This window comes from Rhipicephalus sanguineus, chromosome 1, assembly GCF_013339695.2.
Source record: "Rhipicephalus sanguineus isolate Rsan-2018 chromosome 1, BIME_Rsan_1.4, whole genome shotgun sequence".
In the NCBI taxonomy this organism is placed as follows: Eukaryota; Metazoa; Arthropoda; class Arachnida; order Ixodida; family Ixodidae; genus Rhipicephalus; species Rhipicephalus sanguineus.
The window spans coordinates 338,544,840-338,565,102 of record NC_051176.1 but is presented as its reverse complement, the minus strand read 5'-3'; the positions used below and the strand labels follow the sequence as shown (position 1 = coordinate 338,565,102).

At 47.5% G+C, this 20,263-nt stretch overlaps 1 non-coding gene across 1 annotated transcript; it reads right to left on the bottom strand.

The window, feature by feature from the left end:
* Window positions 1-408: 408 nt before the first annotated feature.
* On the bottom strand, window positions 409-479 carry Trnag-ccc (transfer RNA glycine (anticodon CCC)). The gene has a single exon. It is a non-coding gene; the product is annotated as a tRNA-Gly (tRNA).
* Window positions 480-20,263: the final 19,784 nt, after the last annotated feature.

The window sequence follows — 20,263 nt, the reverse complement described above, 5'->3', positions numbered from 1 at the left end:
TCCCCCCGCATTCTGTTGGTAAAAACGAATTCCCAAAGGCGTAATCGGTAGTTCTTTTTTAAGGGTCCGCTGTAAGACGTCCCAGTGGAAGATTGCATCCCAGCAGTCGATGAAAGCATGTTCGATGGTTTCTGGTTTGTTGCAAAGCAAGCAGTTTACAGTCCATGGAACATCTATGCCTTTTTCATCCAGCCATGTTTTTACGGGTAGCGTGTTTGTATGTAGCTTGAAGAAAAACGTTTTTTGAGAAGGTCTAATTGGCATCTTTTTAACCCGTTTCAATACATCGTCTCCGTGGCCTCCCCAGTTTACAGATCTGTACAAAAGTATCGGCCCGCTACGAATCACTGGAATGATGAAAGCGTCTGGAATAAACATGAGTAGAACGAAACGAAAAAAAAAAAACATTGCGCCGCCCGGGAATCGAACCCGGGACGCAAGAATGGGAATCTTGCATGATACCACTACACCAGCGGCGCTTTTTTTTTCTAGTGCCTGCTTAGCAAACAAAGTACAAATCAACATATAAAAATACAGTGCAGTGTCACATGTAAAAGTGCTGCCCCACCTTTCAGCACATGGGATTTAAAAAGGCAAACGCTTTATGCAAAACAAATCATCCAAACAGGGGAACCACTCTGGCTTATCATTGTGTGCCTCGTATGCAGCCATCAGATATTGTACACTTTCAATGAAATACTCTCGAGCAGGCCGGGGATTCACGTCTACGTTTCGCACTACCATCCGGGTTCTCCACACACTGTGAAGGACCAGTGCCATGAACATATCGTAGGGCACACCCCCTACGCTTATGACAGGCAGAAAACGGATGCCATACGGTGTAACGGGCAGTTCTTTCTTCAAGGTCCTTTGAAGGATGTCCCAGAGAAAGACTGCATCAGTGCAGTCCCGAAAAATGTGGTCAACTGTCTCAGGTTTTCTACAGATAATGCAGTCTACTGACCAAGGGACAAATATTCCTTTTTCACGGAGCTAAGGTAATGTAGGGAGTGTGCCACTATGATGTTTGAAAAAGAATGTCTTAACTGATGGCCGAACTGGCATCTTTTTCACTCTCTTTAAGACGTCATCCCGTGGCCCATTGGGGTACAATGTTCTATACAAAGGCTCTGGCAACATGATTTCTACAAGGTCCTTGTACAGTCTCTTTCGCGACACCTTAGAGAGATACTCCATCGAAAATCGCACTCTCAAAATTTCCAAAGCCGCAATCACTTCTTGCGTGCAACCCTTAGGTCGCCTTGTCGCCCCGTTGACTGTGGTTACAATAAAATCAGGCAAAAAATTGGACAACCGCACATGTATCACCGTTCTCAAAAACAATCATCTCGATCTCGTAAAAAAATAAACCTAGCCACTATCTGCCTCAGGAACAAGTGTACAAGACCTAGCCCCCACACTTTGCACAGAACGGAACAGATTTGTGCGACTTGTCCTCTCCCACGTCGAAGTCCAGATAAACACTGCCAACACTCTGTGGAGCTTTTGTACAGCAACGCGTGACATAAATAGCACTTGTAAAACATACCACACTCGTGAAATAATATGTTGCTGACTGTTGACCTCGTAAAAAGGGAAAAGCCCCGCCCACCCCACTTTTTCGTCTTGATTTTTAGCGGTTCCGTTTCTCCTCTCCAATATTCTGTTGTGTCCCTGTAGTGTTGGAGAGGTACACTCAAGTACTTGTCAGGTGTGACCTTCCACGTAATGTTTTCATATAATGATGGTGCGCTGTGCCAGTTTCCATGCCATATTACAAGACACTTACTGCAATTTACTTTACTATCCGTGCACTCACAGAAGGACTTCACATCGTTTAGTGCTGCTCTGACACTCTCCCGGTCTTGGCAGAACACAGCAATATCGTCCGCGTAACTAAGCATTTTGACCTCCGCGGACATCAAGCGAAACCCTCGCACCTGATCATTCTGTAGCACTTTCTGACATAGAGGTTCTAAATAGATAGCAAAAAGCAGTGCAGACGCAGGACATCCTTGTTTTACGCTCGATAAGACTTCTATATTCCCGCTAAGCTGTTTGTTTATCACAATCCTCGTAGTGCACCCCGTGTACGCCATTTGTACCCCTTCTAACACCACAGTTCCTATGTTGACGTAGTGAAGAATGTTCAAGAGTACATCATGGTTCACACGATCAAACTCCTTCTCGAGATCAATTTGTAGCATAGCTACTCGAGACTCAAACTCATCACAGCATTCTAAAATATTTCTTGCAATGTGAATATCCGTCGTAATCGTTCTGCCTTTTATGCCACAAGTCTGATGTGGTCCGACTATTTCTTTAATCACAGTTTGGATCCGCCTGGCTAACACGCCCATGAATATTTTGTAGTCAACATTCGCTAGGGTTATTGGTCTGTACGACTTGACAGACAGCTGTTTCGTAGGGTCGTCACTTTTCGGGATTAACACTATGTGCGTTCTTCTGAAGGATGTTGGTAATTCTTTCTTTTCGTATGCCTCACCTAGCATATTCCGCAGCGCTTCTACCACAAGACTTTTAAATTTCTTATAGAATGCAACACCTAGTCCATCTGTACCCGGCGTCTTTCCGTTGTTCATTTTATTGCGATAGCAATTATGTGGACAGTCTCTGCTGGATTTTGCCGTCGCCGTCGCCGCTGTCATGCACCGTATATGTATAAGTATGTATATATATATAAAAGCCCCAAAGAAAAATAAATCAGAAAAATGCTTCCGTAGCGCGGAATCGAACCAGGGACCTCTCGTTCCGCAGCGAGCGGCGCTATCCACTACGCCGCGAAACGCAGATCCTCCACGTAGCTAACGGCGAGCGTTATATACACACCCTTTAGCGCTGGACGGACTCGGAGACAGCAGGCGATAATAAGCGTTTCTTCATTACCAGCGAGATGGCGCTAGGAGCGCGACGAGCGGATTTAAAAGTCGTCGGCGAGCTCGCTCGCTTCTTCTTATATTTGCGCATGGGAGAAGCTTGCGCTTCCGCTGTCTGCTCGCGCGGTTTTCTCGTGGTGAGGGGAAGAGGAATGTTTCACGCTTTCACCGTGATGTCCGCGCTCATGTTACGGAGCTTACGAAAGTCACTCGATCTCAAGGGACGCCGCTAAACGAACAAACAGAAGATGAGCGCGAACGATCAAGTGTCACAGCTCGACACTTGAAGCACGCTAGTTTCCTTCGCTGCTTCGGCCGCCTTCGCTGCTTCGGCCGCCTTTGCAACAGAAGCGATGTTCAAACTGAGAGTATCCATTGGCGAGCCTCACTTCGTATAGCATTAGTTCCTTGCTATCGCATTCATTGCTTCGCCCTTGCGGCGAAACTGTGACTTTTTTTCAATGGTCATTTCAATTCCTCTGACAGAGATGGGTGCTTCTAATCTAGCTTTCGCGTCGTCATCAATCTTCGGCATAAGTGACAAGAAATGCCGAACGTACGTGCTGGGGGGCGATCGGAGATCTGTTCGTTCCGCTTGTTCGTTCTCCTGGGGAAGAACAAGCGCGCTGATTGGCTGAAGTGAGAGATGCCACTCAAGGCCGGGGGGTGTCGCCATTTCTTTTTTGTTGCTTGATATTTTCTTTTTTGGTGACGTCATATCGCGTCATAACGAGTAGGGTGATCGGAGATCTCCGTTCTACGCCGTTCGTTCTGCACCCATTCTGGCGGCGCACGCGATTAGCCGAAGCCGGAAAAAACCACGTCTCTGAGGGGCGTAGCCATTTTTCTTTTTGCTTGATCTTTTATTTTTTGGTGACGTCACACCGCGTCATAACGAGCATGTCGTCTGCCACAAACGAACGGATCGCGAGGCCGTTCGCACGCGTTCTCTCGAGCGAACAAACGGCTTCGCACGGCATGATGCGGCGGTTGCGGCTGCCGCAACAGCTGATTTTCAGAAAATGGCGCTGGCGACGTGTGCTTCTCTTGCGGTTGGAGGTGCAAGATGCGTTTGAAGCCATGAACGAGTGCGGCGTCGCTTTCGGTTCTCCAAACGAACAGTGCGAACGAAATGAACGGGCCTGCCACTGGGCTGTGGTCTTACGCGCAGGGACTTCTTAGTTCAAAAGCGCTACCAGCTCTTGCCACGTGTCGTCCCGGTCCTCACTCGTGAACGACGGCTCCAGCGGGCGCGACGGCGTAGCTGTCTGTGGGTGCTCTTTTATAAAAGCCAGCAGAAGCTCCCTTTGACGATCCGACACCCGGGAGCCAAGCCAGACATTCCGGTGGGACGAGATTTTGAAAAACTGCGCCAACCGCTACTTTTTTTTTTTCGCATGCGCGACTTAATATAGCAAGCACTTTAGAAAAACTAACACCAATAAATATCAGCACTCAAAGCTATTGCTGTTTCAGAAACTGTTTGAGCTTGAAAAGAAAAACAATATCTTTTCGTATAACAACTGTATTTATTAGAAGGCGAGAAACACTTCGTTTTGAAATATTCGGTCCCTTTGCCGAGGACAAACGATGCGCGTCTACTTCCGGAAAGCTCGCCTCTCACCGCTTGACGATTGGCTGTCGTCTTCCTCTCGGCGGAAGAGAGCTGCGGACCGCCCACTTTTGTGACGTAACACCGCCAGAACGAACGCGGAACGAACAGAGATCTCCGATCCCCCCCATGCTGTCCTGTTTTACGCCCCCCAGCAACTGTTGAAAATATTCCACAAACGCGTGCTCAATCTGCGTTTTATCTTTTGTAACTTCATTTTTGTATTCTATCGCCCGTATTTCGTTTCTTGTCGCGTAGCTCTTTTCATCTGCTACTGCACGTTTCGTAGGAACCTCGCCACACCAAAGTCTTTCTGCGCGTGCGCGTACTACCGCTCCTTTATGCCTTTCCACATCTGCGGCCTCTAATTTTTGTTTCACTTCTTTGATTTCTTTGCTGCGCATGCCAGGTTGCGTGCACTCTTGACAGAGCAAAAAATCGAGTTCTCACTGTAGTTGCCTTTCTTCTTTTAATTTGATGTGCTTTATAGAAGCTGACCTTCCAATCGCTTCTATTTTTACTTTTTCCTTGAAACAATCCCATGTTTGAATTAGACTGCTTGTGTTGCCCTCGACCACTTCTTTTAATTCCTTCTCTATGTTTTCGACAAACTTTTCATCCTCAAGTAACTTATTGTTCAACATCCAGAGGTCCCAATGAAATTTGGGCTTTTCTTTTTGATTAATGTTGAACATGACTAGACTGTGGTCACTAAATGAGACATTTTTCACAGCGTAGTCTTGGCACAGGGGAAGCAATGACGTAGACACGTAGGCTCTGTCGAGCCTGGCCTGACTGTTAAACTGGTCATGCGTGTAATGGGTAGCCTGCGATATTACATATCCCACGTCTTCCAAATCTCGCTCACAAACCATCGAATCCAAAACCAAGGCACTATAGTCACGTATAGGCGTTTTAAATGCCCCGTCTTCGGCATTATAGACACAGTTGAAAAACTACACCAGCGGCGCCACCACGCATCAAATGAAATGATGAAAGCGTCTAGAATAAACATCAGTAGAACGAAAAGAAAAAAAAAACATTGCGCCGCCCGGGAATCGAACCCGGGACGCAAGAATGGGAATCTTGCATGATATCACTACACCAGCGGTCACTTTGGTTTCCTTTATTGCCTGCTTAGACAAACACATCGGAACACACAAAGTCAGGGGCCAAACAGAATAGTACATAGTACATAGAGTGGGCAGGGATAAAAGGACCAGCCGAACCTTGGCTGACATGAGGTGTCTAAAAACTCTTCATGTGCATGAGCGGCTACATCCTCGATAACATTCAGGTAACGGATTCATAGATATGTGTGCTTCCAGGAACCTGTCCACTGATTCGCGGAAGTACTCCTGTACCGGTCTTGCATCTACAACTTTATATCGACATGTCGTGCGGCCGTGCAGGTCTTCCGTATGCATTGCAATCCTACGAGCACGACTGCGTCAAACAGGATGCCTTCTTCATTTTCCGCAGATAGGAAACGAATTCCTCGCGGGTCTAGGGTAAGACCTTTCTTCAGCGTTCTTTGCGATATGTCCCAAAAGAACACGCCTTCCCAGCATTCTAAAAAGACGGGAACAATGGCCTCGGGCTTCCTACATATAAAGCAGTGCACAACCCAGGGGCAGGGTTGTCAGGTCGAACAGACAAAAAATAGCCAGAAAATTGAAAAAACTAGCCAAAATGTAGCCACTTGGGCCAAAGGCTGTAAAAGTAGCCAGAAGTAGCCACGCATGTGTGAAAACCGCGTCCACAATTTTTGTTCAAATGACCAAATGCAAAAGCTTTTCGGCGAAAATGTAAATATTTACTGCATGAACAATTCAAAATCATAATAAGTGAGATTCGAGCATAAATTGTTGACTTTAGCAGTCACTTCATGCATGATGACGTAGTGTTGGCGCTGTTGAAAGAATGACTCTCTTCACGCGACCTGCATGACTTTTCTTGAAATGACTAGAAGTTGCGACAATAAAATAAGTCCATGGCATGATGAGTGCGCTTGAAATCTTAGTTACTGCATTGAAGCATAAATTGAAGCCACCTGCGCAAAAATTTCTTCCGTTATGAGGAATGCAGAGTAGCAGTCCATACTATGCCTAAGAAATGATACAAGCAGTTCGTCGGATATCCTACAAGGATTGTTTATTGGACGAGTTGGTACGACACTCTAAAGAGAGCACTAAAGAAAACCAGGACCCAAGAGGCAAAGGCGGCAACACAAGCGCTCACTAACAACTGTTGTTAGTGAGCGCTTGTGTTGCCGCCTTTGACTCTTGTGTCCTGGTTTCTCAGGGCTCACTTAGACGTGTGCAGAGCGCTCTGGAAGTGGAGCGCTTTCGATTCCTGTTCATTTGCAATTTTGGTTTAAAGCCACGTTCAGCGATGGGTGATCTGCAAAATGAGGCTCCATGCAACAGTTCTCGATGAGTATTAACCAGGCATCCAAAAGCATTAGAGAGTTTTACTGCTGGGCTCCCGCGGGCTTGGGGGCGCGCGGGCCCTTGCGCTCTTTTGTATTCTCCTTGGATGCGGCTGGGAGTACAAAGGAACGCAAGAGCGTGCGTACGCAGGTGGCTTGGGGCCCCCCAGCACTAAAACTCTCTATTATCTTGTGTGTGCGCGAGACCTGCTTGACTGGCAGGTTATAAACGTGCAGTTTGTTATATTTATGTCATGTTCGCCATCATTGACCCTTCACCTGCTTAGGCCACTGCGCCATACTTTTCAATAAAGTTCATTATCTGCGTAATCAAAGCGCAAAATTAAACTTCCGGAGCTGGAAGCACGCTTTGACTACCATGTTTCGGCACCATATACTCGAACACCAGCGGCTGCGACGTCACCAGATATTGATATTTTTTTCAAATCGAGGGGACAAGAAAGTAGCCAAAAAGAAGCCAAGTAGCCAAGACGATTTCCTGCCCCACCGGCCTAAAAAGGTAGCCAAATTGGCACAATGTAGCCAAACCTGGCAACCCTGCCCAGGGGACATACATTCCTTTTTCCTCTATTCATGCCTTTGCCTCTAGGGTGTCGGTTTGCAACCTGAAGAAAGAGGACTTCAGGTTGCACACCTGTCCTCTCCCGAACCGACCCCAACAGAAAGACAGCCAAAATTCTGTGCAACTTTTGCACGTTAGTGCGAGAGCACTGCAGAACGCTTAGCACATGCCACAATTTAGTAATAAAAAATACACTGCACTCAGTGCTATACGCGCAAACACGGACAATTTTGATCATTTTGTCTTCTCCGTCATTGCGCGCCTTTCCAGAGCTTGGTTCTGCCAGTAGGGTTCACTGTCGCCGGAAAAACTCTAAAGGGGCGCCTAGGTATCTCGTGGTAGTGGAACCCCATTGCATATTGGGAAATGTGCTAGGTGTCACTGGCCAAGTGCCATGCCAGAATCCAAGGCTCTTGCCGCAGTTAACAGCGCGCGCTGCCAATAGTAGCGCAGAAATGCTTCACAATTCCCACAGTTTTCATGACCCTGACATGGTCACCGCAAAACACCGCTATGTCATGCGCATATGCAAGGAGTTTTACGTCAACTTGCTCCGTTTAAAAGGCATTGATACAGCTAGCTCTCATTATACTGAGGAACAAGGGCTCGATATATAAAGCGAAAAGTAACGGCGAGAGGGGACAACCCTGGCGCACCGACCGCTGCACTTCGATCCCACGGACTTGTTGATTAATAGCCTCGTCGTGCAACCCCTGTACGCCATTGCGGCTCCCGCCTTGATAAGGGATCCCACATTTACATATTGCAGAATGGTAAACATAATTTCGTAAGATAAGCGATCGAACGCTTTCTCCAAATCAAGCTGGAGTATCGCGACTTGCTTGCATAATACGTCGCAGCACTCCAGTACCCTTCTGGCCGTATGAATTTTCGTGAAAAAGGACCGGTCCTTTACACCGTACGTCTGGTGTGGCCCAACTATATCCTTAATAACCGTTTGAGGTCTTTTAGCCAACACTTTCATGTATATCTTGTAGTTGACATTCGCTAAGCTGATAGGACAATATGCAATTGCCTGCCTTTACGTGTCACGAGCGTCTGTTTTCTGGATGAGAACTGTGTGCGTGGACAGGAATAAAGGTGGTAATCGCTTACGTTCATATGCATCTTCCAAAACTTCAGCTGGTATGGGGGTTAATTCATACTTGAACGCCTTGCAAAAATCGGCTCCTAGCCCATCAGGCCAAGGAGATTTCCTCCGTTTCCAGTCGATAGCCATCGCTATTTTCTCGGCCATAATCGGACGTTGTAACATCTCCTTTGAGCTGTTATCAATCTTTGGCATTGAAGGCGGGAATTCCGTCTTGACACTTCCCGCGTCAACCGAGCTACGAGATAGACGTTGTGAACACGTGTTCGATGTCTCTCTGTTCATTCAAGATAACACCGTTATGTTCAACTTCGTAAATCGCGTTTCTGCGGGCCCACTTCCTTTCCTTTGCGAGGGCTCTTTTAGTTGGCGCCTCACCTGTTATCACTGTATCTATTCTAGCTCGTATCAACGCCCCACGATAGCGTTCGATATCTGTCTGCTCAGGCTTTTGCTGAGTGTACAGATGTCATCCTTGAACGTCCCAGGAGCTAGGCTTTCTTGATATATAAGCATTTGCAAGCTTTTCCGCAGGTTTGCCTCGTACTTATTCTCCTCGTGCTTTATAGCGCTGGCTCGTTCTAGTGCCGTCATTTTAGTTTTTTGTTTCAAAGTTTCCCATTGTTCTCATTTTGTTGTATCTGCTTGGTTCTTAATCTCTTCAAGTAGGGTTAACATTTTTTCGCAGGAAACATCACCGTCCAAAATCTTCGCATTAAACTTCCACAAATCCCATGCGAACTGATTTCTATTTTCCGCTTTGTTTTTAGTGTCCAACATGACTATGCAGTGGTCACTACATGAAACAGTGTACGCAGTACTCTCGCGCAAGCGCTATCAATTATGCCGGAACGTACATTCTATCGAGTCGAGCGTGGCTGGCTGCTTGACTGATTTGTTGGTTTTATTTATATATACATACATATACATATCCGGGACATGACGGCAACGGTGAAGGCGACGGCAAAAACCAGCTGAGAGTGTCCATATAATTGCTATTGCAACAAAAATATGGATCGCCTAACTCTTATTCCCCGGGCGCAGAAACGCGCCGCTTTGGTCTTACAGAGTCAGGCCGTAATCATAACAGCAGTCCTGCCGCATTATCAATGAGAACAGTCGGGCGAGAGATCTGGATATCGATAGTGGCGTACAATCGAGTCGAATGAATCCCTGCATGACTGCGACGCATGGTGGCGTCCGACCTGTAACTTTGCCAAAGTGCGAAACGCTCGCTGTCTCTGGCAACGGCCAACAGGCAAACCGGTTGCTTGCAGTAAGCTTAGCTGAGGGCGCTGCTTTCTTTTGCGGGTGAGCATACCTTGTGTAGTTTCGTGCGTCCCTTTGTATGTGTCCGTGTATAGATACACATGCGAAATTGGAATATTGGGGGGGGGGGGGGGTCAGTTGCAACCAGCGAGTCTTTGGTACTCCGCCAGACTCGTAATGCACAAATAAACGAATCAAAAGTGACTGGTAACAAGACCAAGATGACCCTTCACTATTTCACGATCATGTAGCTCCACGCTTAGGTGCCCCGTGAAGCAGTGTGCTGTGCCAAGAGGCTTAGTCGAACGGCGTGGTGACCTGTCATGTGCTGTGTCTCGAGGAAGTATATGCAGCAGTACGACGATACTTGTTTTTTCTGTTTTGTACGCCACATCAACAGAACCATCGCGATTAACTCATTATTTGGAAAATGGAGAGTTACAATTTTCCTACACAAGGCACCACTGTAAAAAAAATCAACTCCAGCGCTTGTTGAATGGTCCATTCAACGGAATGGTGTGCTGCAGTGCTACATTTCACCTGAGGGGTGAGGGGGGGGGGGTGAGCCCCTTTTTAAACAAATGGAGGGGGGTGGGGGTAGGCCCTGAAAGCTGTACGTGGCTAGGGCACTCCGTTGCGTGTGTGCAATAACCGTTACCGTATGTGCCACAGAAATTTGGCAAACCACATTCACTACTCACACTGGTCCACTAAGAATGAAGAAGGAAACGCGCAGGCTCACACACCAAGTAAGAACGAGCATGAAACGCCAGGCGCATGCGGCAAGCGAGACCAACACGACTCACGTCGAGCCAAAAAGACGCATGCTACTCCTATGGAAACCCTTATAGAAGCATACGCTAACTTCAAGAGGGATTTGCTGGACATATGCTTTCGGATTTAATTGCAGGGTATGTGATCGGCAATGACTGGAAATTCTGTGTCGCCTCTGTGCGCCTCTGTGACACCTACAGAGAGTGGTGATGGCTCCTCAAGTTCTCTACAGTGAAAAGCGGATGCCCGTATGGTGATATGGTGGAGCTTTTTTCGGGCCTCTCTGCAGAAAGCAATATTAAATCCTAGTAACGGAAGAAAATGCGTTCAACAGTTGCAGGTTTTCGGCAGATGGGCAGTTTACTGAAATTATGGCTACCTTGATGTTTATGCCCTGATCATTTTTTTACGAAGTGAAAGCTGCAATGGGCGACTGTTTTGCGCCACATTCCTTCCAGATGCCGCCTGCTTCGTGCCCAGCGCTACAGTTTTGCGCAAAGAAAGTTGACCAGCTCTACACTTAGGCTACGTGCGCAGTGAGGTCTCTTCGCGCCAGCGTGGCCGTCAGCAGAGAAACGTTCACTTGCTCCTCAACTGCAAGTTATCCTTCCCGTAAAGGCGGCTGTGGCACTTCCCTACCCCTCGCGACCAGAGGTGTTCGCGCCACGGAACGACTCCATTACTGGAAAGAAATCCATCTGTGGGCTTCATCATTGCGCCCGCTCCTGACAGTTACATTTGGTCGGTGTGAGACCATAGGTATCAGCCGGCGAAACACACCAAGCGACTCCGGGATCAGCACGACGCTGCAGCTCATTTCAGAAGCCGGCAAGCTAAAACCTCGTTGTCTTCAGGTGGCTGCCCGCTTGCGAACCCTTTATCAGTCACTCTTCTTGACTAGAGATACTTTGGAGAAGTGCACTATGTTACTCCCCTCTCTTGTAAACCACCGCAACTATGAAGTCTGCTGCATCAGAGAGAGAGAGAGAGGAAGGAAGAGGAAAGGCAGAAGGTTAACCAGGCTTTGGCTCGGTTGGCTACCCTACACTTGGGGCGGGGGAAATGGTAAATATTAGGTAGGATAGAGAAGGGAGAACAAAAGTAAGAAAAAGAAGAATGAACAGTTACTTTGAACACACACAACACTCGCGCGCTGGTAGTTCACAGGCGCTCGTGAAGTCTGATCGTCTTCAAGTAGCACAATAGGGCTTTCGTAGACATGGGCGTGCACGAAACCGTGGGCCAAGGTCCCAGGATCTTTCCTGACAGTGGTCTTGCATTAAGACGATGGAGTTTGGCTTCTGACCACGTTGTTGAGTCTGGTAGGATTGGCAGTGGCATAGAACGTTCTCAAGCGTCTCTTCACAGGCGCATAAGTTGCATGCCACACTGCTGGCCATTCAAATTAGACAAGAATACGCATTCGTAAATGCCACACCCAGGCACATGCGACACAGCAAAGTTTCATAGCGTCGTGAGAACCCAGATGGCAAGCGAAGTTGCAAATTAGGGTCAATAGAAAACAAGCGCGAGTTGGACAAACCCTGCGTGTTCCACTGTGGAAGCGTGGGGCGGCGAGGAAGTGATTGCAGTTGCCTCGAAGCGTCCGTTCTCAAGAGTGATATGGGCATCTCCGGGTCTTGTCCATGAGCCGATCGTGCAGCTTCATCAGCGTGGTCATTGCCGACAATTCCGCAATGATTCGGCAACCAGTGAAATGTAATATCGTGTCCTCACTCGAGCGCTTGGTGGTAGTTGTGCCTTATTAAATGCGAAGCATTTCTGAGCGAACCCAAGGCATTTTGAGCGTTTCTATCTATCTATCTATCTATCTATATCTGGATGCTCTCGTGATTGCCTTCTTAGCATCGGCTGCGTTGACCCGACGAATGCAAGAATAAGAATCAGGACCTCAGCAGGAATCGAACCCAAACATTCTGCGTGGCAGCCAGATATTCTACCACAGAGCCACGCCACTTCTTGAAATTGCTTTGGAAAGACCCTATGTAGGCGTAATGTCGGTGCAACCTCAAATGTGGTTGCAGTGCCGGCTATCTAATTTTAGAACAAAGCAATAAACATTACATATGTTCTCCTATGATGCAGGCGTTATGCCGGGTTAACGTCAATTGTGGTTCCAGTGTTGGCTCCGCTTTCGTAGCAGTCTAATAAACATTACATTTGTATTCCGATGATTCAGCAAGCTATATATTCAAGCGTTGCGCGACCCCCGAGGAATGAATACGGTAACGAAAGTTACGTATCATGTTCGATACTACTGACGTCTGTGCTATAAATTGAGTGCTGACGTTACGTGAGACCACAGGTTGCCCTTTAAACACTAGTGCAGTCGACGTGCCTGGTAAAGCCACGATGTGCACAAGACTACTATGCTTACAAAAACACGTCGATCCCCCTCGTAACGCTTGGCTCGAAGCCCAAAAATTCAGCATAGACAACTACTCGCTGATAGCTTCGCATGAAACCGATTCCCACAAGGCGTGGGATCTGCCGAATTTTTTTCATACACTAGCTGTTCGTGTAATCCATGCGGTAAGGTAAACCGTAGTGTTCTTAAGGCTGGCCTCGAGTCGCGAAAGATGGCCCATTGATTAGTGAGGTTAAAGATGCCACTCTCTTTATGAAACGCGGCCGATGACAGAGATAGCAACGCAGCCTGGATCACTCCGCTGGGGGTTACAGGCTAAAACTGCTTATCTGACTGTAAAATTCTACGTGAGATAATTCATTCTCTTTTTTTTCTGTGCAGCTGGGGCATCCTGTTCTCGCATCCGTCGGACTTCACCCCAGCTGCACCACCGAGCTGGGCGCAATGGCGAAGATCTACCCCGACTTCGAGAAGCACAATATCCGGGTCATCGCCCTATCCTGCAACTCCCTCGATTCGCATAAGCTGTGGATCAAGGTGGGCCATGTTCGCGGACCCCACCGCTCGTTTTCTGAAGCTGAATATCAGGTGGCTGACCAACGGACCGACTTGTTTAATAGACAGGCGGTTCTATTGGCTGTGAAAGCTTATTGCGTTATTTCCTCTCCTTATCTATGTCTTACTGTTCTTTGACGCTAGGCAAGAAGTCTGGTTGCTGTCGTGGATAGTTTAAAATTATAATATGTGTGTGTGTGTTTTTTTAATTTAATAGCGGAGCTGGTCTAGGGCTGGCCGTGACGATAAATGAGTGTCCACATGTCGCGCTCCGGTTCCCAGACACACCCATAGATGGCGTAAGTGCCTCGGTAGCGGACGAAGCGGTAGCCGCAGAGTGATCACAGAAATTCACACATGAAACACACAGAACCGCAGCCCTGCTCTTTCTGCAGATGTGACACCGGGCGGAACTGGGGTAACTTTTAATATGCCATTTCAAGGAATACCGATAGTACAAGTGCGTTCCTTGAATCTGATTTCTCGGAGATCTAGACCTGACTAACACAAGAAAAAGAGTTTTATATTTGACTATTTAAAACAATTCAATTAATTAACTTGCTTAAACTCAACTAGAAATGTAAGTCTCATAACGTTTGTATTACATAGGCTCGCCTAATGTTCCTAAATATGCTTATTTATTTGCATTAAAAGACAACATGAATGAAATTTACGCTTATTCGCTGAGGTGTCTTTGTCTGACTCATGTTGTTAGCCCGCGCATTCACTTTAATGCTACTTGTATTGCGCCCCCGAATTCTATTACACAAGCTTATAGAATATAAAATTGAAGTGTAATCTTTGTCATTTAAGGGTACGTCCATGCGTTAAAATCTTGCTACATCCCCGTTTTCTATATAAAAACTGTCGCCATGTTTTGATAGAAACGTTTTTATAAACTTTTCTATTACAGTTGAAGCTCGCAACAACGAAATCTGCGGGGAAACCGAAAAAAAATCGTTAGTGCGAGAATTTTGCTATCGCGAAATATATCAAACAGGGAACGCTGAGAAAAACGAAAATTTAAGGCCAGAATTCCGTTAGCTTGCAATGTAGACCGTTTAAATGTAGTAGATGTACAGCTCTTCCTTCGCAACGCAAGAAGTATATTATATGCGACATCGTCATCATGCGCACTGAGGAACGCCCGTTTCGAAAGCGTTGTTGGAAGTTTGTAGAGGGGGGAGGCTCTCCCGCAATTGCGCTGGTTTCCACGCGTCCAGGCAGGCGGTCGCAAACCTCGTCCTCAAGAAGAGCTGCTGTTGGAGGGAACCGGACTGAGGAGCAGAAGAAGCGTATAGGAGGTTTATTTACATTTTTTTCATATAGACAACTTGTTCCGGAATGTCCTTCGCATGCATTCGCTCGCGTCTTTTAACCCCTTGGCGGTCCCTAGATTCCAGACCTGGGGAAACAGGGAAGACGTTTCCATCCAATCGGGCGGCGAATCCTGCAGGTCACTTTGCTGGCACCGCCCCCAGCCCACGCACACACAACCCGAACACGCGCATTGTTCTCACAACGATGTCGCGCCGGGGGAAGCCTGCCGCCAGCATGCGGGTTGTGATGATCCCTCATGTCGCTACTCGAGCCGAACACCCATGCGGCCGAACGGCGGCTGCAGGCCCGGCAAATCCACTGGTATGTCTGGGCAGCTGGCGCTGATTTGAGCGTAGACGACCTACCAGCCGGAGACGCACGGCGCGGTGGTCCGAGGTCCGTCTTCGGCGGAAACTCGGCGTCGCGGCCTTTCCTGGGGCACAAAGGCGCCATGTGTCGCATTTCCGCTCCGGCACCGGCGACAATGGTGCTGTCTCGAGCAAATTGCAACCATGCGCCTCCTGGCGCATGAGAATCAGCCGGGCGTCTTCGCGCTCTTCCTTATCGCCGCAAAGTCAAGCGGCTGCCTTTTTTCCGTCGCGGCGCCCCGCGGCAAAGGATGGCTCGCCGATCGCAACAGCGTCCAATACACACGCGCCCAGTAGCCATGACAATCATTCCTACGTCGCTGATTGGCCACATCGCTGTGCGACTGCCGCAGAACAACGCTAAAATGGGTCCCGGGCCCGTTCTTCGAACGACAAAAGAAACTTTACGTGCGCGAGCGATATCGGTCCCGCGCCGCAACCCGAAGGCGGCAAGCAGCGAGCCGCCGTGTCACTAGTGTGAACCGCTATGCGGTAACAGTGTAATGCTGTTATGCAGAAAAATCAAGTGAAAACGAGCGACATGTTGGCAATCCCAACGTCTGGCGCGTGCGTCTGCTTCCGACACCGTGCCGATTTTGTTAACAGAGATGGTGGCACCCACGCAAGCGGAATGCGGTAGTACTTAACGCAGTTTAAGTGTGAGGCCAAGATATTTCAGCGCATTTTGGACTATGCCGAACCTGCGCGAGCAGAAAATGCGTGGTGAAACGTCCTGTCAATTTTCGTGTTTTCGAGATTGCAGTTCATCATTTCGTTTTCGTAAATCCAGCTGCATTGACACCTATGGACGTTCGCGGGGGACAGGATTTATTTCGTTGTCGCGAGTATTTTCTTGGTGTGCGATTTCGTTATTGCGGGTTTCGGCTGTAATTGTTCACCTGTTCTCACTTTATTAGCACCTTATAAGGATGCTATGCCTTCAAACCTTCTATAAATAGCGTCGCATCTGTTCTGTCTACTATTTCGTACAACAGATCATTATACTCTAAGAAGCCAACAAATATTTGCAGACTTGGCAGGCGCTCATATCGTTGCCACAATCGGCAAATTGCGGTAGGGAAAAGGAACCCATACTTGTGCTTTAGTCATTAGCTCATAACAACATGAACATTCTCATAAACATAAAACTGCCAACAGCAGTTGTGCTTTCTATTCTTTTTAATACGAAGAGCTATCACGTGCCTCAGTTGACGTCGCAGCAGACGCCAACGTTTATGTACAAATTTCTTTGGGGTGTGGTGGCCTATCGTCCCTTGCGACACGTTGATGGTAATCGTAGGTGAACGCGAACGACGCGTGTGACGCACGCTATACGCAGAGATCATGCAAGATATTTCTTCCCACAGGAAACGCTCTCCATTCCCTGGTAGAAAATTTAACTATCGCATAAAATTTCTCGATCCGCTTTCAAGTCCCAACAAAAACGGAGAGGATGTCGCATCATGTCAGCGATCAGGGAACAAGTTTTTTTTTACGGTTGTCCTACGTTTTTATATCAATCTGACTCTGCTTTCTTGTCTAGAGAGAGAGAGCTCCGTACGAAACCAGGAACTTTGTCGGAATAAAAAACGCCACGCCTGCGCGGAAAGCGCAGCACAGTCACAGTGTGAAAGCTCAAGGAGCGGAATTTCTAAGCCCGTTATAACTATCTTGTGGCTACTAATACATGCACACTAGCACCGTACCCACTATGCCACAAATCATAATGTTTGTGAAGTTGGGAAGCACCCACGCAGAGGGCCCAGGTTCGAACCTCGTTCCATCCTGAAATTTTTTTTTTATTTTTTCGAGCGATAGTCGTTACGGACACCGGCGGCGGCGGCGGACAACTACGGCGCCAAAAGCGGCCATTGTTGGGATCTCATAACAGCTTTCGCTGTAAAATAGAAACAGGGGAAGACGCATTGTAACGTCTTTATGGCGTACGTGCAGGCTCCTCCACATCTAAGCTGACACCCCACTAGCATTCGAGGCGACATAAAACCTGAAGCCTAGTACATAGTTCGTAAAATTATTACGTTTATCGACACCACGATTCGACGTTGCGCAACGAACATTTCGCTCGTGAATTAAATGAACGCTCCAGTTTTACCGGCTTAATTACTAATAATGTTTTCACCTTGGATTTGGTCGCCTCTGTGCACGGATTGAACAGCTTTATAGCCCACCTCTCGGTAAAGAGGCTGCTTTGAAGCAAAATGATGCTCTCCTGATTCTTTTGGGACACCTATAAAGGAGGTGCTAGGAGTACGTGAAAATTGGCCTCTGAACGAAAAAAAAATCCACGCTGCATCTCCTGTTGAAGTTTTATTGAATAGTTGCAGCCTTACTTAAAACGTTGTTTTCAGTCGGCATCGGCATGGCGTCTCTCATCTTCTTTCTAGCGTTTGCCAGCGTCTGGACGGCCCCATGATCGGTGCATCCCGCTGCCACCAAAGCACGTGTTTTGCATCAAATTTTCGCAATGCTCCACGTCGGCTGAACATGTTGTCATAGAACAGAATACTTCTTTCAAGCGAGTTGTTTCATAGCTGAATGTAGTTAACAGCGCAAAACCGGCCACCGAAGAGAGACCGCACATACAGGCGGTGACTGACAACTGTGTTTCATGGCGAAAAGACACCTATTCTACATGCCGAGTAAACATGGGAAAGATGGGAGAATCACGTGAAACAAAAAAGAAACGAGAAAAGGAGTTGATGCCAAGGCAACAAATTAGAATGCAAAAGCAGCCATTGAAAGGCATATAGCACAACAAATCGTGATCTTCAGTCTATCTTTCCCATTCGAAAACCGGATAGCCGCATCAGAAGACTGCTTCAAACAAAGAAGGAGAAGGGGTGTAAGCAATTATCACCAATTTTCTTAATATGGTAGACCTCTAAACTGATACGCGTGGTCTTGTCATCGCTTCTGCCTGGAATTGTCGTCCCTTGAAACCGGGCTACACAAATGTTATCCTGGAGTGGGCTTTTATTGCACTACCACGAAATTCAACAAAGCTGCCATAGAAAGTATCTTTCTGCATTCGTTTTGCACCGCGGGTACAACGCGTTCATATGGTTTAGATAAATTCACAATCTGTAAGCATAATAACAGGGTCTTACGCATGACTAGGAAGGATGCCATATGATTAGGAAGGATGCCGTAGTGGAGGGCTCCGGAAATTTTTGCCATCTGGCTTTCTTTAACGTGCACCTCAACCTAAGTACACGGGCACCTAGCACTTCGCCTACATCAAAATGCGGCCGCCGCCTCCGGGATTCGATACCGCGACCTACGTGTCAGCAGTCGAGCACCATGACCACTAGACCACACGACGGGTCAATCCGCAAGCATGAATGTTTATTTTGTGCATGTGACAAAATAAGGGGAATTTAATGGCTGGTTTTCCTTCGCTAGATGCCACATTATTTACAACCAACAGACAATCAAGCCAAGGAAAGTATATGGGACGTTATTTGTAGTAACTGTGACATAAATGTGAAGAAATGAAAGTGGACGAAAAGAGAACTTGCCGCCGGCAGGTGCCAAACCTGCAACCTTCGAATAAAGCGTTCGATACTCTATCAATTGAGCTATGGCGGCGGTCGTTATCCCGGACACTTTATCGGGTGTATCTGGGCATTTTAAACCGATGAGTGTTAGTCCGAGCGGCTTGTAGCCATGACGGCGACTGTGGAACACTCTTCTTTTGCCTGCTGGCGTCACGTAGAACTGGATCTTGTTACTAGCTGGCAGATAAACCGATAAAGTGTACAGGAGGACGACCACCGCCATAGCTCAATCGGTAAAACATCGAACGTGTTATTCCAAGGTTGCAAGTTCGGTACCTCCTGGCGGCAACATATCTTTTCGTCCACTTTACTTTCTTCACATTTATATCACGATTATTACAAATAACGTCCCCTACACTTTCCTTGCCTTGATTTTCTGTTGGTTGTAATTATTGTGTATGTGACAGTAATTCTAAGGTAGTGAACTACGTTGCACACACATTGCTAGAGGCACTGGTAATATTCTATGCATTAACAAAAACGGATGTCTAGCCCAGTTGTTATGAAACACGGTTCAGGCCGTTGATGGGCCCGGTTCCAATCCAGCCCCGCTAAAGAAAATTTATTTTGTTTTATTTCTCTATAGCGATGGTCGTCTTACGTGATAGAGGGACAGTTTTGTAGCGTTAGCTACACTGGCCTAGCCGAGCCAGTTTCGCGTGATCCTCAAGAGCCGTGCTGCGCATGCGCGAGGAACAGTGATGTCACGCACCGGAGCCGGCAGCTCCCGCGCACTCCGCCGCCGCCACGCGCGACTCGCCGCCGCCGGTCTGCGCTTTCCAGAGGAGTGACGTCGTAGCCTTGGCAGACGTATTGGCGCAGGCGCGCGCGCAGGTATTCGCCATCGCTGTGCAGTCACCGTCTGACACTGCGCTGGGGCCACTTGATAGCGCCTCTGACTGGCGTTTGCCAGTGTGGTTTAGCCATGGAGAAGGAGAGCGAAAATGCTGCTCAACGGCGCAGAAGAGCGGAGAAGCTTAACTCAACGGATCCCGAAGTAGTTGCCTGACAAAATAAATATACATGTGCCACATTACGTATACGTGTGTGTGTCATTGCAGCAGCAGTAAGCATGATAATCAAGCTAATCCTAGACAATCAGGAAAGCTAAGAATAATTATCTGAACCTTTGCTAACGCTACGTTATCAACGCTTTGCTAACGCTACGCTACGCTTGCTTGAACCTTTGCTTGAACCTTTGCTAACGCTACGCTGGCATAGCCGAGCTAAGCCACTGCAACATTTTTCTTTTGAGTTGGCGTAGAAATGCTTATGCATTTAAAATATGCATTTTTGGTGAGACCTCACTGATCGATAGTCGAGCATTTGAGCTCGCTTAGACCTGGACTAAATAAAAAAGGGGGGAAATGATGGTT